The sequence below is a fragment of the Salvelinus fontinalis genome, unplaced genomic scaffold, assembly GCF_029448725.1.
Source record: "Salvelinus fontinalis isolate EN_2023a unplaced genomic scaffold, ASM2944872v1 scaffold_0162, whole genome shotgun sequence".
Lineage (NCBI taxonomy): Eukaryota > Metazoa > Chordata > Actinopteri > Salmoniformes > Salmonidae > Salvelinus > Salvelinus fontinalis.
Window position 1 is genome coordinate 128417 of NW_026600371.1, and position 22510 is coordinate 150926.

The 22510-nt window shown below is 41.7% G+C and overlaps 14 non-coding genes across 14 annotated transcripts; all 14 read right to left on the minus strand.

The window, feature by feature from the left end:
- Positions 1-1395: 1395 nt before the first annotated feature.
- trnae-cuc (transfer RNA glutamic acid (anticodon CUC)) lies at positions 1396-1467 on the minus strand. Its single transcript has one exon. It is a non-coding gene; the product is annotated as a tRNA-Glu (tRNA).
- Positions 1468-3077: 1610 nt separating this feature from the next.
- On the minus strand, positions 3078-3149 carry trnae-cuc (transfer RNA glutamic acid (anticodon CUC)). Its single transcript has one exon. It is a non-coding gene; the product is annotated as a tRNA-Glu (tRNA).
- Positions 3150-3486: 337 nt separating this feature from the next.
- trnae-cuc (transfer RNA glutamic acid (anticodon CUC)) lies at positions 3487-3558 on the minus strand. The gene has a single exon. It is a non-coding gene; the product is annotated as a tRNA-Glu (tRNA).
- Positions 3559-4969: 1411 nt separating this feature from the next.
- trnae-cuc (transfer RNA glutamic acid (anticodon CUC)) lies at positions 4970-5041 on the minus strand. The gene has a single exon. It is a non-coding gene; the product is annotated as a tRNA-Glu (tRNA).
- Positions 5042-9199: 4158 nt separating this feature from the next.
- Positions 9200-9271, minus strand: trnae-cuc (transfer RNA glutamic acid (anticodon CUC)). Its single transcript has one exon. It is a non-coding gene; the product is annotated as a tRNA-Glu (tRNA).
- Positions 9272-10673: 1402 nt separating this feature from the next.
- trnae-cuc (transfer RNA glutamic acid (anticodon CUC)) lies at positions 10674-10745 on the minus strand. Its single transcript has one exon. It is a non-coding gene; the product is annotated as a tRNA-Glu (tRNA).
- Positions 10746-11082: 337 nt separating this feature from the next.
- Positions 11083-11154, minus strand: trnag-ccc (transfer RNA glycine (anticodon CCC)). The gene has a single exon. It is a non-coding gene; the product is annotated as a tRNA-Gly (tRNA).
- A 2354-nt stretch (positions 11155-13508) lies between these two features.
- trnae-cuc (transfer RNA glutamic acid (anticodon CUC)) lies at positions 13509-13580 on the minus strand. The gene has a single exon. It is a non-coding gene; the product is annotated as a tRNA-Glu (tRNA).
- A 536-nt stretch (positions 13581-14116) lies between these two features.
- Positions 14117-14188, minus strand: trnae-cuc (transfer RNA glutamic acid (anticodon CUC)). Its single transcript has one exon. It is a non-coding gene; the product is annotated as a tRNA-Glu (tRNA).
- Positions 14189-18630: 4442 nt separating this feature from the next.
- On the minus strand, positions 18631-18702 carry trnae-cuc (transfer RNA glutamic acid (anticodon CUC)). The gene has a single exon. It is a non-coding gene; the product is annotated as a tRNA-Glu (tRNA).
- Positions 18703-19505: 803 nt separating this feature from the next.
- On the minus strand, positions 19506-19577 carry trnae-cuc (transfer RNA glutamic acid (anticodon CUC)). The gene has a single exon. It is a non-coding gene; the product is annotated as a tRNA-Glu (tRNA).
- Positions 19578-20175: 598 nt separating this feature from the next.
- On the minus strand, positions 20176-20247 carry trnae-cuc (transfer RNA glutamic acid (anticodon CUC)). The gene has a single exon. It is a non-coding gene; the product is annotated as a tRNA-Glu (tRNA).
- A 336-nt stretch (positions 20248-20583) lies between these two features.
- trnae-cuc (transfer RNA glutamic acid (anticodon CUC)) lies at positions 20584-20655 on the minus strand. Its single transcript has one exon. It is a non-coding gene; the product is annotated as a tRNA-Glu (tRNA).
- A 535-nt stretch (positions 20656-21190) lies between these two features.
- trnae-cuc (transfer RNA glutamic acid (anticodon CUC)) lies at positions 21191-21262 on the minus strand. Its single transcript has one exon. It is a non-coding gene; the product is annotated as a tRNA-Glu (tRNA).
- Positions 21263-22510: the final 1248 nt, after the last annotated feature.

The following is a 22510-nucleotide window of genomic DNA, read 5'->3' on the forward strand; positions in this document are numbered from 1 at the left end:
AATTGTTTCATAATTTGAAATGGTACATACAGTTGAAGTCTGAAGTTTACATACACTTAGGTTGGAGTCATTAAAACTCATTTGTCAACCATTCCACACATTTCTTGTTAACAAACTATAGTTTTGGCAAGTCGGTTAGGACTTCTACTTTGTGCATGACACAAGTAATTTTTCCAAAATTTGTTTACAGACAGATTATTTCACTTATAATTCAGTGTATCACAAATCCAGTGGGTCAGAAGTTTACAAACACTAGGTTGGCTGTGCCTTTAAACAACTTGGACAATGACCAAAAATGATGTCCTGGCTTTAGAATCTTCTGATAGGCTAATGGACATAATTTGAGTCAATTGGAGGTGTACCTGTAGATGTATTTCATGGCCTGCCTTCAAACTCAGTGCCTCTTTGCTTGAGATCATGGGATTTTCAAAAGAAATCAGCCAAGACCTCAGAAATAAAATGTAGACGTCCACAAGTCTGGTTCATCCTTGGGAGCAATTTCCAAACGCCTGAAGGTACCACGTTCCTCTGTACAAGCAATAGTATGCAAAACAACAGCAAAGGACCTTGTGAAGATGCTGGAGGAAACAGATACAGAAGTATCTACAGTGAAACGAGTCCTATATCGACATAACCTGAAAATGCCAGACTACAGTTTGGGGACAAAGATCCTACTTTTTGGAGAAATGTCCTCTGGTCTGATGAAACAAAAATAGAAGTGTTTGGCCATATTGACCATTGTTGTGTTTGGAGGAGAAATGGGGTGTCTTACAAGCTGAAGAACACCATCCCAACCGTGAAGCACAGGGGTGGCAGCATCATGTTGTGGGGGTGCTTTGCTGCAGGAGAGACTGGTGCACCACTAAAACACCAGGCAAGGACACTGCAGGGCAAATGGTTTTGTAATTTGAAGTAGTACATATGTGCGATAACCTACTAAATTCATTGTGACAGGTTGCACAAGTATACAAGTCGCAAAAGTGAAATTCCCTGACTGGGAATCGAACCCGGGCCGCGGCGGTGAGAGCGCCAAATCCTAACCACTAGACCACCAGGGAAAGATACTGCAGTGCAAATTGGTCCACAATTTGAAATGGTACATACAGTGGGTCAGAAGTTTACAAACACTAGTTTGGCTGTGCCTTTAAACAACTTGGACAATGACCAAAAATGATGTCCTGGCTTTAGAATCTTCTGATAGGCTAATTGACATAATTTGAGTCAATTGGAGGTGTACCTGTAGATGTATTTCATGGCCTGCCTTCAAACTCAGTGCCTCTTTGCTTGAGATCATGGGATTTTCAAAAGAAATCAGCCAAGACCTCAGATATAAAATGTAGACCTCAGAAGGACACTGCAGGGAAAATCATTTTGTAATTTGAAGTGGTACTGATATTCCCTGGCCGGGAATCGAACCCGGGCCGCGGCGGTGAGAGCGCCGAATCCTAACCACTAGACAACCAGGGAAGGATACTGCAACTCAAATTGTTTCATAATTTGAAATGGTACATACAGTTGAAGTCTGAAGTTTACATACACTTAGGTTGGAGTCATTAAAACTCGTTTGTCAACCATTCCACACATTTCTTGTTAACAAACTATATTTTTGGCAAGTCGGTTAGGACATCTACTTTGTGCATGACACAAGTAATTTTTCCAAAATTTGTTTACAGACAGATTATTTCACTTATAATTCAGTGTATCACAAATCCAGTGGGTCAGAAGTTTACAAACACTAGGTTGGCTGTGCCTTTAAACAACTTGGACAATGACCAAAAATGATGTCCTGGCTTTAGAATCTTCTGATAGGCTAATTGACATAATTTGAGTCAATTGGAGGTGTACCTGTAGTTGTATTTCATGGCCTGCCTTCAAACTCAGTGCCTCTTTGCTTGAGATCATGGGATTTTCAAAAGAATTCAGCCAAGACCTTAGATATAAAATGTAGACCTCAGAAGGACACTGCAGCGCAAATCGTTTTGTAATTTGAAGTGGTACTGATATTCCCTGACCGGGAATCGAACCCAGGCCACGGCGGTGAGAGCGCCGAATCCTAACCACTAGACAACCAGGGAAGGATACTGCAACTCAAATTGTTTCATAATTTGAAATGGTACATACAGTTGAAGTCTGAAGTTTACATACACTTAGGTTGGAGTCATTAAAACTCGTTTGTCAACCATTCCACACATTTCTTGTTAACAAACTATAGTTTTGGCAAGTCGGTTAGGACATCTACTTTGTGCATGACACAAGTAATTTTTCCAAAATTTGTTTACAGACAGATTATTTCACTTATAATTCAGTGTATCACAAATCCAGTGGGTCAGAAGTTTACAAACACTAGGTTGGCTGTGCCTTTAAACAACTTGGACAATGACCAAAAATGATGTCCTGGCTTTAGAATCTTCTGATAGGCTAATGGACATAATTTGAGTCAATTGGAGGTGTACCTGTAGATGTATTTCATGGCCTGCCTTCAAACTCAGTGCCTCTTTGCTTGAGATCATGGGATTTTCAAAAGAAATCAGCCAAGACCTCAGAAATAAAATGTAGACGTCCACAAGTCTGGTTCATCCTTGGGAGCAATTTCCAAACGCCTGAAGGTACCACGTTCCTCTGTACAAGCAATAGTATGCAAAACAACAGCAAAGGACCTTGTGAAGATGCTGGAGGAAACAGATACAGAAGTATCTACAGTGAAACGAGTCCTATATCGACATAACCTGAAAATGCCAGACTACAGTTTGGGGACAAAGATCCTACTTTTTGGAGAAATGTCCTCTGGTCTGATGAAACAAAAATAGAAGTGTTTGGCCATATTGACCATTGTTGTGTTTGGAGGAGAAATGGGGTGTCTTACAAGCTGAAGAACACCATCCCAACCGTGAAGCACAGGGGTGGCAGCATCATGTTGTGGGGGTGCTTTGCTGCAGGAGAGACAGGTGCACAACTAGAACACCAGGGAAGGACACTGCAGGGCAAATGGTTTTGTAATTTGAAGTGGTACGTATGTGCAATAACCTACTAAATTCATTGTGACAGGTTGCACAAGTAAACAAGTCGCAAAAGATAAGTTCCCTGACCGGGAATCGAACCCGGGCCGCGGCGGTGAGAGCGCCGAATCCTAACCACTAGACCACCAGGGAAGGATACTGCAGTACAAATTGGTCCACAGTTTGAAATGGTACATACAGTGGGTCAGAAGTTTACAAACACTAGTTTGGCTGTGCCTTTAAACAACTTGGACAATGACCAAAAATGATGTCCTGGCTTTAGAATCTTCTGATAGGCTAATTGACATAATTTGAGTCAATTGGAGGTGTACCTGTAGATGTATTTCATGGCCTGCCTTCAAACTCAGTGCCTCTTTGCTTGAGATCATGGGATTTTCAAAAGAAATCAGCCAAGACCTCAGAAATAAAATGTAGACCTCAGAAGGACACTGCAGGGCAAATCGTTTTGTAACTTGAAGTGGTACTGATATTCCCTGACCGGGAATCGAACCCGGGCCGCGGCGGTGAGAGCGCCGAATCCTAACCACTAGACAACCAGGGAAGGATACTGCAATTCAAATTGTTTCATAATTTGAAATGGTACATACAGTTGAAGTCTGAAGTTTACATACACTTAGGTTGGAGTCATTAAAACTCATTTGTCAACCATTCCACACATTTCTTGTTAACAAACTATAGTTTTGGCAAGTCGGTTAGGACTTCTACTTTGTGCATGACACAAGTAATTTTTCCAAAATTTGTTTACAGACAGATTATTTCACTTATAATTCAGTGTATCACAAATCCAGTGGGTCAGAAGTTTACAAACACTAGGTTGGCTGTGCCTTTAAACAACTTGGACAATGACCAAAAATGATGTCCTGGCTTTAGAATCTTCTGATAGGCTAATGGACATAATTTGAGTCAATTGGAGGTGTACCTGTAGATGTATTTCATGGCCTGCCTTCAAACTCAGTGCCTCTTTGCTTGAGATCATGGGATTTTCAAAAGAAATCAGCCAAGACCTCAGAAATAAAATGTAGACGTCCACAAGTCTGGTTCATCCTTGGGAGCAATTTCCAAACGCCTGAAGGTACCACGTTCCTCTGTACAAGCAATAGTATGCAAAACAACAGCAAAGGACCTTGTGAAGATGCTGGAGGAAACAGATACAGAAGTATCTACAGTGAAACGAGTCCTATATCGACATAACCTGAAAATGCCAGACTACAGTTTGGGGACAAAGATCCTACTTTTTGGAGAAATGTCCTCTGGTCTGATGAAACAAAAATAGAAGTGTTTGGCCATATTGACCATTGTTGTGTTTGGAGGAGAAATGGGGTGTCTTACAAGCTGAAGAACACCATCCCAACCGTGAAGCACAGGGGTGGCAGCATCATGTTGTGGGGGTGCTTTGCTGCAGGAGAGACTGGTGCACCACTAAAACACCAGGCAAGGACACTGCAGGGCAAATGGTTTTGTAATTTGAAGTAGTACATATGTGCGATAACCTACTAAATTCATTGTGACAGGTTGCACAAGTATACAAGTCGCAAAAGTGAAATTCCCTGACTGGGAATCGAACCCGGGCCGCGGCGGTGAGAGCGCCAAATCCTAACCACTAGACCACCAGGGAAAGATACTGCAGTGCAAATTGGTCCACAATTTGAAATGGTACATACAGTGGGTCAGAAGTTTACAAACACTAGTTTGGCTGTGCCTTTAAACAACTTGGACAATGACCAAAAATGATGTCCTGGCTTTAGAATCTTCTGATAGGCTAATTGACATAATTTGAGTCAATTGGAGGTGTACCTGTAGATGTATTTCATGGCCTGCCTTCAAACTCAGTGCCTCTTTGCTTGAGATCATGGGATTTTCAAAAGAAATCAGCCAAGACCTCAGATATAAAATGTAGACCTCAGAAGGACACTGCAGGGAAAATCATTTTGTAATTTGAAGTGGTACTGATATTCCCTGGCCGGGAATCGAACCCGGGCCGCGGCGGTGAGAGCGCCGAATCCTAACCACTAGACAACCAGGGAAGGATACTGCAACTCAAATTGTTTCATAATTTGAAATGGTACATACAGTTGAAGTCTGAAGTTTACATACACTTAGGTTGGAGTCATTAAAACTCGTTTGTCAACCATTCCACACATTTCTTGTTAACAAACTATATTTTTGGCAAGTCGGTTAGGACATCTACTTTGTGCATGACACAAGTAATTTTTCCAAAATTTGTTTACAGACAGATTATTTCACTTATAATTCAGTGTATCACAAATCCAGTGGGTCAGAAGTTTACAAACACTAGGTTGGCTGTGCCTTTAAACAACTTGGACAATGACCAAAAATGATGTCCTGGCTTTAGAATCTTCTGATAGGCTAATTGACATAATTTGAGTCAATTGGAGGTGTACCTGTAGTTGTATTTCATGGCCTGCCTTCAAACTCAGTGCCTCTTTGCTTGAGATCATGGGATTTTCAAAAGAATTCAGCAAAGACCTTAGATATAAAATGTAGACCTCAGAAGGACACTGCAGCGCAAATCGTTTTGTAATTTGAAGTGGTACTGATATTCCCTGACCGGGAATCGAACCCAGGCCACGGCGGTGAGAGCGCCGAATCCTAACCACTAGACAACCAGGGAAGGATACTGCAACTCAAATTGTTTCATAATTTGAAATGGTACATACAGTTGAAGTCTGAAGTTTACATACACTTAGGTTGGAGTCATTAAAACTCGTTTGTCAACCATTCCACACATTTCTTGTTAACAAACTATAGTTTTGGCAAGTCGGTTAGGACATCTACTTTGTGCATGACACAAGTAATTTTTCCAAAATTTGTTTACAGACAGATTATTTCACTTATAATTCAGTGTATCACAAATCCAGTGGGTCAGAAGTTTACAAACACTAGGTTGGCTGTGCCTTTAAACAACTTGGACAATGACCAAAAATGATGTCCTGGCTTTAGAATCTTCTGATAGGCTAATGGACATAATTTGAGTCAATTGGAGGTGTACCTGTAGATGTATTTCATGGCCTGCCTTCAAACTCAGTGCCTCTTTGCTTGAGATCATGGGATTTTCAAAAGAAATCAGCCAAGACCTCAGAAATAAAATGTAGACGTCCACAAGTCTGGTTCATCCTTGGGAGCAATTTCCAAACGCCTGAAGGTACCACGTTCCTCTGTACAAGCAATAGTATGCAAAACAACAGCAAAGGACCTTGTGAAGATGCTGGAGGAAACAGATACAGAAGTATCTACAGTGAAACGAGTCCTATATCGACATAACCTGAAAATGCCAGACTACAGTTTGGGGACAAAGATCCTACTTTTTGGAGAAATGTCCTCTGGTCTGATGAAACAAAAATAGAAGTGTTTGGCCATATTGACCATTGTTGTGTTTGGAGGAGAAAGGGGGTGTCTTACAAGACGAAGAACACCATCCCAACCGTGAAGCACAGGGGTGGCAGCATCATGTTGTGGGGGTGCTTTGCTGCAGGAGAGACTGGTGCACAACTAGAACACCAGGGAAGGACACTGCAGGGCAAATGGTTTTGTAATTTGAAGTGGTACGTATGTGCAATAACCTACTAAATTCATTGTGACAGGTTGCACAAGTAAACAAGTCGCAAAAGAGAAGTTCCCTGACCGGGAATCGAACCCGGGCCGCGGCAGTGAGAGCGCCGAATCCTAACCACTAGACAACCAGGGAAGGATACTGCAATTCAAATTGTTTCACAATTTGAAATGGTACATACAGTTGAAGTCTGAAGTTTACATACACTTAGGTTGGAGTCATTAAAACTCATTTGTCAACCATTCCACACATTTCTTGTTAACAAACTATAGTTTTGGCAAGTCGGTTAGGACTTCTACTTTGTGCATGACACAAGTAATTTTTCCAAAATTTGTTTACAGACAGATTATTTCACTTATAATTCAGTGTATCACAAATCCAGTGGGTCAGAAGTTTACAAACACTAGGTTGGCTGTGCCTTTAAACAACTTGGACAATGACCAAAAATGATGTCCTGGCTTTAGAATCTTCTGATAGGCTAATGGACATAATTTGAGTCAATTGGAGGTGTACCTGTAGATGTATTTCATGGCCTGCCTTCAAACTCAGTGCCTCTTTGCTTGAGATCATGGGATTTTCAAAAGAAATCAGCCAAGACCTCAGAAATAAAATGTAGACGTCCACAAGTCTGGTTCATCCTTGGGAGCAATTTCCAAACGCCTGAAGGTACCACGTTCCTGATTACAAGCAATAGTATGCAAAACAACAGCAAAGGACCTTGTGAAGATGCTGGAGGAAACAGATACAGAAGTATCTACAGTGAAACGAGTCCTATATCGACATAACCTGAAAATGCCAGACTACAGTTTGGGGACAAAGATCCTACTTTTTGGAGAAATGTCCTCTGGTCTGATGAAACAAAAATAGAAGTGTTTGGCCATATTGACCATTGTTGTGTTTGGAGGAGAAAGGGGGTGTCTTACAAGCCGAAGAACACCATCCCAACCGTGAAGCACAGGGGTGGCAGCATCATGTTGTGGGGGTGCTTTGCTGCAGGAGAGACAGGTGCACAACTAGAACACCAGGGAAGGACACTGCAGGGCAAATGGTTTTGTAATTTGAAGTGGTAAGTATGTGCAATAACCTACTAAATTCATTGTGACAGGTTGCACAAGTAAACAAGTCGCAAAAGAGAAGTTCCCTGACCGGGAATCGAACCAGGGCCGCAGCGGTGAGAGCGCCGAATCCTAACCACTAGACCACCAGGGAAGGATACTGCAGTACAAATTGGTCCACAGTTTGAAATGGTACATACAGTGGGTCAGAAGTTTACAAAGGCTGTGCCTTTAAACAACTTGGACAATGACCAAAAATGATGTCCTGGCTTTAGAATCTTCTGATAGGCTAATTGACATAATTTGAGTCAATTGGAGGTGTACCTGTAGATGTATTTCATGGCCTGCCTTCAAACTCAGTGCCTCTTTGCTTGAGATCATGGGATTTTCAAAAGAAATCAGCCAAGACCTCAGAAATAAAATGTATACCTCAGAAGGACACTGCAGGGCAAATCGTTTTGTAACTTGAAGTGGTACTGATATTCCTTGACCGGGAATCGAACCCGGGCCGCGGCGGTGAGAGCGCCGAATCCTAACCACTAGACAACCAGGGAAGGATACTGCACTTCAAATTGTTTCATAATTTGAAATGGTACATACATTTGAAGTCTGAAGTTTACATACACTTAGGTTGGAGTCATTAAAACTCATTTGTCAACCATTCCACACATTTCTTGTTAACAAACTATAGTTTTGGCAAGTCGGTTAGGACTTCTACTTTGTGCATGACACAAGTAATTTTTCCAAAATTTGTTTACAGACAGATTATTTCACTTATAATTCAGTGTATCACAAATCCAGTGGGTCAGAAGTTTACAAACACTAGGTTGGCTGTGCCTTTAAACAACTTGGACAATGACCAAAAATGATGTCCTGGCTTTAGAATCTTCTGATAGGCTAATGGACATAATTTGAGTCAATTGGAGGTGTACCTGTAGATGTATTTCATGGCCTGCCTTCAAACTCAGTGCCTCTTTGCTTGAGATCATGGGATTTTCAAAAGAAATCAGCCAAGACCTCAGAAATAAAATGTAGACGTCCACAAGTCTGGTTCATCCTTGGGAGCAATTTCCAAACGCCTGAAGGTACCACGTTCCTCTGTACAAGCAATAGTATGCAAAACAACAGCAAAGGACCTTGTGAAGATGCTGGAGGAAACAGATACAGAAGTATCTACAGTGAAACGAGTCCTATATCGACATAACCTGAAAATGCCAGACTACAGTTTGGGGACAAAGATCCTACTTTTTGGAGAAATGTCCTCTGGTCTGATGAAACAAAAATAGAAGTGTTTGGCCATATTGACCATTGTTGTGTTTGGAGGAGAAAGGGGGTGTCTTACAAGCCGAAGAACACCATCCCAACCGTGAAGCACAGGGGTGGCAGCATCATGTTGTGGGGGTGCTTTGCTGCAGGAGAGACAGGTGCACAACTAGAACACCAGGGAAGGACACTGCAGGGCAAATGGTTTTGTAATTTGAAGTGGTAAGTATGTGCAATAACCTACTAAATTCATTGTGACAGGTTGCACAAGTAAACAAGTCGCAAAAGAGAAGTTCCCTGACCGGGAATCGAACCCGGGCCGCGGCGGTGAGAGCGCCGAATCCTAACCACTAGACCACCAGGGAAGGATACTGCAGTACAAATTGGTCCACAGTTTGAAATGGTACATACAGTGGGTCAGAAGTTTACAAAGGCTGTGCCTTTAAACAACTTGGACAATGACCAAAAATTATGTCCTGGCTTTAGAATCTTCTGATAGGCTAATTGACATAATTTGAGTCAATTGGAGGTGTACCTGTAGATGTATTTCATGGCCTGCCTTCAAACTCAGTGCCTCTTTGCTTGAGATCATGGGATTTTCAAAAGAAATCAGCCAAGACCTCAGAAATAAAATGTAGACCTCAGAAGGACACTGCAGGGCAAATCGTTTTGTAACTTGAAGTGGTACTGATATTCCCTGACCGGGAATCGAACCCGGGCCGCGGCGGTGAGAGCGCCGAATCCTAACCACTAGACATCCAGGGAAGGATACTGCACTTCAAATTGTTTCATAATTTGAAATGGTACATACAGTTGAAGTCTGAAGTTTACATACACTTAGGTTGGAGTCATTAAAACTCATTTGTCAACCATTCCACACATTTCTTGTTAACAAACTATAGTTTTGGCAAGTCGGTTAGGACTTCTACTTTGTGCATGACACAAGTAATTTTTCCAAAATTTGTTTACAGACAGATTATTTCACTTATAATTCAGTGTATCACAAATCCAGTGGGTCAGAAGTTTACAAACACTAGGTTGGCTGTGCCTTTAAACAACTTGGACAATGACCAAAAATGATGTCCTGGCTTTAGAATCTTCTGATAGGCTAATGGACATAATTTGAGTCAATTGGAGGTGTACCTGTAGATGTATTTCATGGCCTGCCTTCAAACTCAGTGCCTCTTTGCTTGAGATCATGGGATTTTCAAAAGAAATCAGCCAAGACCTCAGAAATAAAATGTAGACGTCCACAAGTCTGGATCATCCTTGGGAGCAATTTCCAAACGCCTGAAGGTACCACGTTCCTCTGTACAAGCAATAGTATGCAAAACAACAGCAAAGGACCTTGTGAAGATGCTGGAGGAAACAGATACAGAAGTATCTACAGTGAAACGAGTCCTATATCGACATAACCTGAAAATGCCAGACTACAGTTTGGGGACAAAGATCCTACTTTTTGGAGAAATGTCCTCTGGTCTGATGAAACAAAAATAGAAGTGTTTGGCCATATTGACCATTGTTGTGTTTGGAGGAGAAAGGGGGTGTCTTACAAGCCGAAGAACACCATCCCAACCGTGAAGCACAGGGGTGGCAGCATCATGTTGTGGGGGTGCTTTGCTGCAGGAGAGACAGGTGCACAACTAGAACACCAGGGAAGGACACTGCAGGGCAAATGGTTTTGTAATTTGAAGTGGTAAGTATGTGCAATAACCTACTAAATTCATTGTGACAGGTTGCACAAGTAAACAAGTCGCAAAAGAGAAGTTCCCTGACCGGGAATCGAACCCGGGCCGCGGCGGTGAGAGCGCCGAATCCTAACCACTAGACCACCAGGGAAGGATACTGCAGTACAAATTGGTCCACAGTTTGAAATGGTACATACAGTGGGTCAGAAGTTTACAAACACTAGTTTGGCTGTGCCTTTAAACAACTTGGACAATGACCAAAAATGATGTCCTGGCTTTAGAATCTTCTGATAGGCTAATTGACATAATTTGAGTCAATTGGAGGTGTACCTGTAGATGTATTTCATGGCCTGCCTTCAAACTCAGTGCCTCTTTGCTTGAGATCATGGGATTTTCAAAAGAAATCAGCCAAGACCTCAGATATAAAATGTCAACCTCAGAAGGACACTGCAGGGCAAATCGTTTTGTAATTTGAAGTGGTACTGATATTCCCTGACCGGGAATCGAACCCGGGCCGCGGCGGTGGGAGCGCCGAATCCTAACCACTAGACAACCTGGGAAGGATACTGCAATTCAAATTGTTTCACAATTTGAAATGGTACATACAGTTGAAGTCTGAAGTTTACATACACTTAGGTTGGAGTCATTAAAACTCGTTTGTCAACCATTCCACACATTTCTTGTTAACAAACTATAGTTTTGGCAAGTCGGTTAGGACATCTACTTTGTGCATGACACAAGTAATTTTTCCAAAATTTGTTTACAGACAGATTATTTCACTTATAATTCAGTGTATCACAAATCCAGTGGGTCAGAAGATTACAAACACTAGGTTGGCTGTGCCTTTAAACAACTTGGACAATGACCAAAAATGATGTCCTGGCTTTAGAATCTTCTGATAGGTTAATTGACATAATTTGAGTCAATTGGAGGTGTACCTGTAGATGTATTTCATGGCCTGCCTTCAAACTCAGTGCCTCTTTGCTTGAGATCATGGGATTTTCAAAAGAAATCAGCCAAGACCTCAGATATAAAATGTCAACCTCAGAAGGACACTGCAGGGCAAATCGTTTTGTAATTTGAAGTGGTACTGATATTCCCTGACCGGGAATCGAACCCGGGCCGCGGCGGTGAGAGCGCCGAATCCTAACCACTAGACAACCTGGGAAGGATACTGCAATTCAAATTGTTTCACAATTTGAAATGGTACATACAGTTGAAGTCTGAAGTTTACATACACTTAGGTTGGAGTCATTAAAACTCGTTTGTCAACCATTCCACACATTTCTTGTTAACAAACTATAGTTTTGGCAAGTCGGTTAGGACATCTACTTTGTGCATGACACAAGTAATTTTTCCAAAATTTGTTTACAGACAGATTATTTCACTTATAATTCAGTGTATCACAAATCCAGTGGGTCAGAAGTTTACAAACACTAGGTTGGCTGTGCCTTTAAACAACTTGGACAATGACCAAAAATGATGTCCTGGCTTTAGAATCTTCTGATAGGCTAATTGACATAATTTGAGTCAATTGGAGGTGTACCTGTAGATCTATTTCATGGCCTGCCTTCAAACTCAGTGCCTCTTTGCTTGAGATCATGGGATTTTCAAAAGAAATCAGCCAAGACCTCAGATATAAAATGTCAACCTCAGAAGGACACTGCAGGGCAAATCGTTTTGTAATTTGAAGTGGTACTGATATTCCCTGACCGGGAATCGAACCCGGGCCGCGGCGGTGAGAGCGCCGAATCCTAACCACTAGACAACCTGGGAAGGATACTGCAATTCAAATTGTTTCACAATTTGAAATGGTACATACAGTTGAAGTCTGAAGTTTACATACACTTAGGTTGGAGTCATTAAAACTCGTTTGTCAACCATTCCACACATTTCTTGTTAACAAACTATAGTTTTGGCAAGTCGGTTAGGACATCTACTTTGTGCATGACACAAGTAATTTTTCCAAAATTTGTTTACAGACAGATTATTTCACTTATAATTCAGTGTATCACAAATCCAGTGGGTCAGAAGTTTACAAACACTAGGTTGGCTGTGCCTTTAAACAACTTGGACAATGACCAAAAATGATGTCCTGGCTTTAGAATCTTCTGATAGGCTAATTGACATAATTTGAGTCAATTGGAGGTGTACCTGTAGATCTATTTCATGGCCTGCCTTCAAACTCAGTGCCTCTTTGCTTGAGATCATGGGATTTTCAAAAGAAATCAGCCAAGACCTCAGATATAAAATGTCAACCTCAGAAGGACACTGCAGGGCAAATCGTTTTGTAATTTGAAGTGGTACTGATATTCCCTGACCGGGAATCGAACCCGGGCCGCGAGAGCGCCGAATCCTAACCACTACACAACCTGGGAAGGATACTGCAATTCAAATTGTTTCACAATTTGAAATGGTACATACAGTTGAAGTCTGAAGTTTACATACACTTAGGTTGGAGTCATTAAAACTCGTTTGTCAACCATTCCACACATTTCTTGTTAACAAACTATAGTTTTGGCAAGTCGGTTAGGACATCTACTTTGTGCATGACACAAGTAATTTTTCCAAAATTTGTTTACAGACAGATTATTTCACTTATAATTCAGTGTATCACAAATCCAGTGGGTCAGAAGTTTACAAACACTAGGTTGGCTGTGCCTTTAAACAACTTGGACAATGACCAAAAATGATGTCCTGGCTTTAGAATCTTCTGATAGGCTAATTGACATAATTTGAGTCAATTGGAGGTGTACCTGTAGATCTATTTCATGGCCTGCCTTCAAACTCAGTGCCTCTTTGCTTGAGATCATGGGATTTTCAAAAGAAATCAGCCAAGACCTCAGAAATAAAATGTAGACCTCAGAAGGACACTGCAGGGCAAATCGTTTTGTAATTTGAAGTGGTACTGAAATTCCCTGACCGGGAATCGAACCCGGGCCGCGGCGGTGAGAGCGCCGAATCCTAACCACTAGACAACCAGGGAAGGATACTGCAACTCAAATTGTTTCATAATTTGAAATGGTACATACAGTTGAAGTCTGAAGTTTACATACACTTAGGTTGGAGTCATTAAAACTCGTTTGTCAACCATTCCACACATTTCTTGTTAACAAACTATAGTTTTGGCAAGTCGGTTAGGACATCTACTTTGTGCATGACACAAGTAATTTTTCCAAAATTTGTTTACAGACAGATTATTTCACTTATAATTCAGTGTATCACAAATCCAGTGGGTCAGAAGTTTACAAACACTAGGTTGGCTGTGCCTTTAAACAACTTGGACAATGACCAAAAATGATGTCCTGGCTTTAGAATCTTCTGATAGGCTAATTGACATAATTTGAGTCAATTGGAGGTGTACCTGTAGATGTATTTCATGGCCTGCCTTCAAACTCAGTTTCTCTTTGCTTGAGATCATGGGATTTTCAAAAGAAATCAGCCAAGACCTCAGAAATAAAATGTAGACCTCAGAAGGACACTGCAGGGCAAATCGTTTTGTAATTTGAAGTGGTACTGAAATTCCCTGACCGGGAATCGAACCCGGGCCGCGGCGGTGAGAGCGCCGAATCCTAACCACTAGACAACCAGGGAAGGATACTGCAATTCAAATTGTTTCAGAATTTGAAATGGTACATACAGTTGAAGTCTGAAGTTTACATACACTTAGGTTGGAGTCATTAAAACTCATTTGTCAACCATTCCACACATTTCTTGTTAACAAACTATAGTTTTGGCAAGTCGGTTAGGACTTCTACTTTGTGCATGACACAAGTAATTTTTCCAAAATTTGTTTACAGACAGATTATTTCACTTATAATTCAGTGTATCACAAATCCAGTGGGTCAGAAGTTTACAAACACTAGGTTGGCTGTGCCTTTAAACAACTTGGACAATGACCAAAAATGATGTCCTGGCTTTAGAATCTTCTGATAGGCTAATTGACATAATTTGAGTCAATTGGAGGTGTACCTGTAGATGTATTTCATGGCCTGCCTTCAAACTCAGTGCCTCTTTGCTTGAGATCATGGGATTTTCAAAAGAAATCAGCCAAGACCTCAGAAATAAAATGTAGACGTCCACAAGTCTGGTTCATCCTTGGGAGCAATTTCCAAACGCCTGAAGGTACCACGTTCCTCTGTACAAGCAATAGTATGCAAAACAACAGCAAAGGACCTTGTGAAGATGCTGGAGGAAACAGATACAGAAGTATCTACAGTGAAACGAGTCCTATATCGACATAACCTGAAAATGCCAGACTACAGTTTGGGGACAAAGATCCTACTTTTTGGAGAAATGTCCTCTGGTCTGATGAAACAAAAATAGAAGTGTTTGGCCATATTGACCATTGTTGTGTTTGGAGGAGAAAGGGGGTGTCTTACAAGCCGAAGAACACCATCCCAACCGTGAAGCACAGGGGTGGCAGCATCATGTTGTGGGGGTGCTTTGCTGCAGGAGAGACTGGTGCACCACTAGAACACCAGGGAAGGACACTGCAGGGCAAATGGTTTTGTAATTTGAAGTGGTACATATGTGCAATAACCTACTAAATTCATTGTGACAGGTTGCACAAGTAAACAAGTCGCATAAGTGAAGTTCCCTGACCGGGAATCGAACCCGAGCTGCGGCGGTGAGAGCGCCAAATTCTAACCACTAGACCACTAGAACACCATCCCAACCGTGAAGCACAGGGGTGGCAGCATCATGTTGTGGGGGTGCTTTGCTGCAGGAGAGACTGGTGCACAACTAGAACACCAGGGAAGGACACTGCAGGGCAAATGGTTTTGTAATTTGAAGTGGTAAGTATGTGCAATAACCTACTAAATTCATTGTGACAGGTTGCACAAGTAAACAAGTCGCAAAAGAGAAGTTCCCTGACCGGGAATCGAACCCGGGCCGCGAGAGCGCCGAATCCTAACCACTAGACCACCAGTGAAGGATACTGCAATTCAAATTGTTTCATAATTTGAAATGTTACATACAGTTGAAGTCTGAAGTTTACATACACTTAGGTTGGAGTCATTAAAACTCGTTTGTCAACCATTCCACACATTTCTTGTTAACAAACTATAGTTTTGGCAAGTCGGTTAGGACATCTACTTTGTGCATGACACAAGTAATTTTTCCAAAATTTGTTTACAGACAGATTATTTCACTTATAATTCAGTGTATCACAAATCCAGTGGGTCAGAAGTTTACAAACACTAGGTTGGCTGTGCCTTTAAACAACTTGGACAATGACCAAAAATGATGTCCTGGCTTTAGAATCTACTGATAGGCTAATTGACATAATTTGAGTCAATTGGAGGTGTACCTGTAGATGTATTTCATGGCCTGCCTTCAAACTCAGTGCCTCTTTGCTTGAGATCATGGGATTTTCAAAAGAAATCAGCCAAGACCTCAGATATAAAATGTCAACCTCAGAAGGACACTGCAGGGCAAATCGTTTTGTAATTTGAAGTGGTACTGATATTCCCTGACCGGGAATCGAACCCGGGCCGCGGCGGTGAGAGCGCCGAATCCTAACCACTAGACAACCTGGGAAGGATACTGCAATTCAAATTGTTTCACAATTTGAAATGGTACATACAGTTGAAGTCTGAAGTTTACATACACTTAGGTTGGAGTCATTAAAACTCGTTTGTCAACCATTCCACACATTTCTTGTTAACAAACTATAGTTTTGGCAAGTCGGTTAGGACATCTACTTTGTGCATGACACAAGTAATTTTTCCAAAATTTGTTTACAGACAGATTATTTCACTTATAATTCAGTGTATCACAAATCCAGTGGGTCAGAAGTTTACAAACACTAGGTTGGCTGTGCCTTTAAACAACTTGGACAATGACCAAAAATGATGTCCTGGCTTTAGAATCTTCTGATAGGCTAATTGACATAATTTGAGTCAATTGGAGGTGTACCTGTAGATGTATTTCATGGCCTGCCTTCAAACTCAGTGCCTCTTTGCTTGAGATCATGGGATTTTCAAAAGAAATCAGCCAAGACCTCAGAAATAAAATGTAGACCTCAGAAGGACACTGCAGGGCAAATCGTTTTGTAATTTGAAGTGGTACTGAAATTCCCTGACCGGGAATCGAACCCGGGCCGCAGCGGTGAGAGCGCCGAATCCTAACCACTAGACAACCAGGGAAGGATACTGCAACTCAAATTGTTTCATAATTTGAAATGGTACAAACAGTTGAAGTCTGAAGTTTACATACACTTAGGTTGGAGTCATTAAAACTCGTTTGTCAACCATTCCACACATTTCTTGTTAACAAACTATAGTTTTGGCAAGTCGGTTAGGACATCTACTTTGTGCATGACACAAGTAATTTTTCCAAAATTTGTTTACAGACAGATTATTTCACTTATAATTCAGTGTATCACAAATCCAGTGGGTCAGAAGTTTACAAACACTAGGTTGGCTGTGCCTTTAAACAACTTGGACAATGACCAAAAATGATGTCCTGGCTTTAGAATCTTCTGATAGGCTAATTGACATAATTTGAGTCAATTGGAGGTGTACCTGTAGATGTATTTCATGGCCTGCCTTCAAACTCAGTTTCTCTTTGCTTGAGATCATGGGATTTTCAAAAGAAATCAGCCAAGACATCAGAAATAAAATGTAGACCTCAGAAGGACACTGCAGGGCAAATCGTTTTGTAACTTGAAGTGGTACTGATATTCCCTGACCGGGAATCGAACCCGGGCCGCGGCGGTGAGAGCACCGAATCCTAACCACTAGACAACCAGGGAAGGATACTGCAATTCAAATGGTTTCATAATTTGAAATGGTACATACAGTTGAAGTCTGAAGTTTACATACACTTAGGTTGGAGTCATTAAAACTCATTTGTCAACCATTCCACACATTTCTTGTTAACAAACTATAGTTTTGGCAAGTCGGTTAGGACTTCTACTTTGTGCATGACACAAGTAATTTTTCCAAAATTTGTTTACAGGCAGATTATTTCACTTATAATTCAGTGTATCACAAATCCAGTGGGTCAGAAGTTTACAAACACTAGGTTGGCTGTGCCTTTAAACAACTTGGACAATGACCAAAAATGATGTCCTGGCTTTAGAATCTTCTGATAGGCTAATTGACATAATTTGAGTCAATTGGAGGTGTACCTGTAGATGTATTTCATGGCCTGCCTTCAAACTCAGTGCCTCTTTGCTTGAGATCATGGGATTTTCAAAAGAAATCAGCCAAGACCTCAGAAATAAAATGTAGACGTCCACAAGTCTGGTTCATCCTTGGGAGCAATTTCCAAACGCCTGAAGGTACCACGTTCCTCTGTACAAGCAATAGTATGCAAAACAACAGCAAAGGACCTTGTGAAGATGCTGGAGGAAACAGATACAGAAGTATCTACAGTGAAACGAGTCCTATATCGACATAACCTGAAAATGCCAGACTACAGTTTGGGGACAAAGATCCTACTTTTTGGAGAAATGTCCTCTGGTCTGATGAAACAAAAATAGAAGTGTTTGGCCATATTGACCATTGTTGTGTTTGGAGGAGAAAGGGGGTGTCTTACAAGCCGAAGAACACCATCCCAACCGTGAAGCACAGGGGTGGCAGCATCATGTTGTGGGGGTGCTTTGCTGCAGGAGAGACTGGTGCACCACTAGAACACCAGGGAAGGACACTGCAGGGCAAATGGTTTTGTAATTTGAAGTGGTACATATGTGCAATAACCTACTAAATTCATTGTGACAGGTTGCACAAGTAAACAAGTCGCATAAGTGAAGTTCCCTGACCGGGAATCGAACCCGAGCTGCGGCGGTGAGAGCGCCAAATACTAACCACTAGACCACTAGAACACCATCCCAACCGTGAAGCACAGGGGTGGCAGCATCATGTTGTGGGGGTGCTTTGCTGCAGGAGAGACTGGTGCACAACTAGAACACCAGGGAAGGACACTGCAGGGCAAATGGTTTTGTAATTTGAAGTGGTACGTATGTGCAATAACCTACTAAATTCATTGTGACAGGTTGCACAAGTAAACAAGTCGCAAAAGAGAAGTTCCCTGACCGGGAATCGAACCCGGGCCGCGGCGGTGAGAGCGCCGAATCCTAACCACTAGACCACCAGGGAAGGATACTGCAGTGCAAATTGGTCCACAGTTTGAAATGGTACATACAGTGGGTCAGAAGTTTACAAACACTAGTTTGGCTGTGCCTTTAAACAACTTGGACAATGACCAAAAATGATGTCCTGGCTTTAGAATCTTCTGATAGGCTAATTGACATAATTTGAGTCAATTGGAGGTGTACCTGTAGATGTATTTCATGGCCTGCCTTCAAACTCAGTGCCTCTTTGCTTGAGATCATGGGATTTTCAAAAGAAATCAGCCAAGACCTCAGAAATAAAATGTAGACGTCCACAAGTCTGGTTCATCCTTGGGAGCAATTTCCAAACACCTGAAGGTACCACGTTCCTCTGTACAAGCAATAGTATGCAAAACAACAGCAAAGGACCTTGTGAAGATGCTGGAGGAAACAGATACAGAAGTATCTACAGTGAAACGAGTCCTATATCGACATAACCTGAAAATGCCAGACTACAGTTTGGGGACAAAGATCCTACTTTTTGGAGAAATGTCCTCTGGTCTGATGAAACAAAAATAGAAGTGTTTGGCCATATTGACCATTGTTGTGTTTGGAGGAGAAAGGGGGTGTCTTACAAGCCGAAGAACACCATCCCAACCGTGAAGCACAGGGGTGGCAGCATCATGTTGTGGGGGTGCTTTGCTGCAGGAGAGACTGGTGCACAACTAGAACACCAGGGAAGGACACTGCAGGGCAAATGGTTTTGTAATTTGAAGTGGTACGTATGTGCAATAACCTACTAAATTCATTGTGACAGGTTGCACAAGTAAACAAGTCGCAAAAGAGAAATTCCCTGACCGGGAATCGAACCCGGGCCGCGGCGGTGAGAGCGCCGAATCCTAACCACTAGACAACCAGGGAAGGATACTGCAATTCAAATTGTTTCATAATTTGAAATGTTACATACAGTTGAAGTCTGAAGTTTACATACACTTAGGTTGGAGTCATTAAAACTCGTTTGTCAACCATTCCACACATTTCTTGTTAACAAACTATAGTTTTGGCAAGTCGGTTAGGACTTCTACTTTGTGCATGACACAAGTAATTTTTCCAAAATTTGTTTACAGACAGATTATTTCACTTATAATTCAGTGTATCACAAATCCAGTGGGTCAGAAGTTTACAAACACTAGGTTGGCTGTGCCTTTAAACAACTTGGACAATGACCAAAAATGATGTCCTGGCTTTAGAATCTTCTGATAGGCTAATTGACATAATTTGAGTCAATTGGAGGTGTACCTGTAGATGTATTTCATGGCCTGCCTTCAAACTCAGTGCCTCTTTGCTTGAGATCATGGGATTTTCAAAAGAAATCAGCCAAGATCTCAGATATAAAATGTCAACCTCAGAAGGACACTGCAGGGTAAATCGTTTTGTAATTTGAAGTGGTACGTATGTGCAATAACCTACTAAATTCATTGTGACAGGTTGCACAAGTAAACAAGTCGCAAAAGAGAAGTTCCCTGACCGGGAATCGAACCCGGGCCGCGGCGGTGAGAGCGCCGAATCCTAACCACTAGACCACCAGGGAAGGATACTGCAGTGCAAATTGGTCCACAGTTTGAAATGGTACATACAGTGGGTCAGAAGTTTACAAACACTAGTTTGGCTGTGCCTTTAAACAACTTGGACAATGACCAAAAATGATGTCCTGGCTTTAGAATCTTCTGATAGGCTAATTGACATAATTTGAGTCAATTGGAGGTGTACCTGTAGATGTATTTCATGGCCTGCCTTCAAACTCAGTGCCTCTTTGCTTGAGATCATGGGATTTTCAAAAGAAATCAGCCAAGACCTCAGAAATAAAATGTAGACCTCAGAAGGACACTGCAGGGCAAATTGTTTGTAACTTGAAGTGGTACTGATATTCCCTGACCGGGAATCGAACCCGGGCCGCGGCGGTGAGAGCGCCGAATCCTAACCACTAGACAACCAGGGAAGGATACTGCAATTCAAATTGTTTCATAATTTGAAATGGTACATACAGTTGAAGTCTGAAGTTTACATACACTTAGGTTGGAGTCATTAAAACTCATTTGTCAACCATTCCACACATTTCTTGTTAACAAACTATAGTTTTGGCAAGTCGGTTAGGACTTCTACTTTGTGCATGACACAAGTAATTTTTCCAAAATTTGTTTACAGACAGATTATTTCACTTATAATTCAGTGTATCACAAATCCAGTGGGTCAGAAGTTTACAAACACTAGGTTGGCTGTGCCTTTAAACAACTTGGACAATGACCAAAAATGATGTCCTGGCTTTAGAATCTTCTGATAGGCTAATTGACATAATTTGAGTCAATTGGAGGTGTACCTGTAGATGTATTTCATGGCCTGCCTTCAAACTCAGTGTCTCTTTGCTTGAGATCATGGGATTTTCAAAAGAAATCAGCCAAGACCTCAGAAATAAAATGTAGACCTCAGAAGGACACTGCAGGGCAAATCGTTTGTAACTTGAAGTGGTACTGATATTCCCTGACCGGGAATCGAACCCGGGCCGCGGCGGTGAGAGCGCCGAATCCTAACCACTAGACAACCAGGGAAGGATACTGCAATTCAAATTGTTTCATAATTTGAAATGGTACATACAGTTGAAGTCTGAAGTTTACATACACTTAGGTTGGAGTCATTAAAACTCATTTGTCAACCATTCCACACATTTCTTTTTAACAAACTATAGTTTTGGCAAGTCGGTTAGGACTTCTACTTTGTGCATGACACAAGTAATTTTTCCAAAATTTGTTTACAGACAGATTATTTCACTTATAATTCAGTGTATCACAAATCCAGTGGGTCAGAAGTTTACAAACACTAGGTTGGCTGTGCCTTTAAACAACTTGGACAATGACCAAAAATGATGTCCTGGCTTTAGAATCTTCTGATAGGCTAATTGACATAATTTGAGTCAATTGGAGGTGTACCTGTAGATGTATTTCATGGCCTGCCTTCAAACTCAGTGCCTCTTTGCTTGAGATCATGGGATTTTCAAAAGAAATCAGCCAAGACCTCAGAAATAAAATGTAGACGTCCACAAGTCTGGTTCATCCTTGGGAGCAATTTCCAAACGCCTGAAGGTACCACGTTCCTCTGTACAAGCAATAGTATGCAAAACAACAGCAAAGGACCTTGTGAAGATGCTGGAGGAAACAGATACAGAAGTATCTACAGTGAAACGAGTCCTATATCGACATAACCTGAAAATGCCAGACTACAGTTTGGGGACAAAGATCCTACTTTTTGGAGAAATGTCCTCTGGTCTGATGAAACAAAAATAGAAGTGTTTGGCCATATTGACCATTGTTGTGTTTGGAGGAGAAAGGGGGTGTCTTACAAGCCGAAGAACACCATCCCAACCGTGAAGCACAGGGGTGGCAGCATCGTGTTGTGGGGGTGCTTTGCTGCAGGAGAGACTGGTGCACCACTAGAACACCAGGGAATGACACTGCAGGGCAAATGGTTTTGTAATTTGAAGTGGTACATATGTGCAATAACCTACTAAATTCATTGTGACAGGTTGCACAAGTAAACAAGTCGCATAAGTGAAGTTCCCTGACCGGGAATCGAACCCGAGCCGCGGCGGTGAGAGCGCCAGATACTAACCACTAGACCACTAGAACATCATCCCAACCATGAAGCACAGGGGTGGCAGCATCGTGTTGTGGGGGTGCTTTGCAGCAGGAGAGACTGGTGCACAACTAGAACACCAGGGAAGGACACTGCAGGGCAAATGGTTTTGTAATTTGAAGTGGTACGTATGTGCAATAACCTACTAAATTCATTGTGACAGGTTG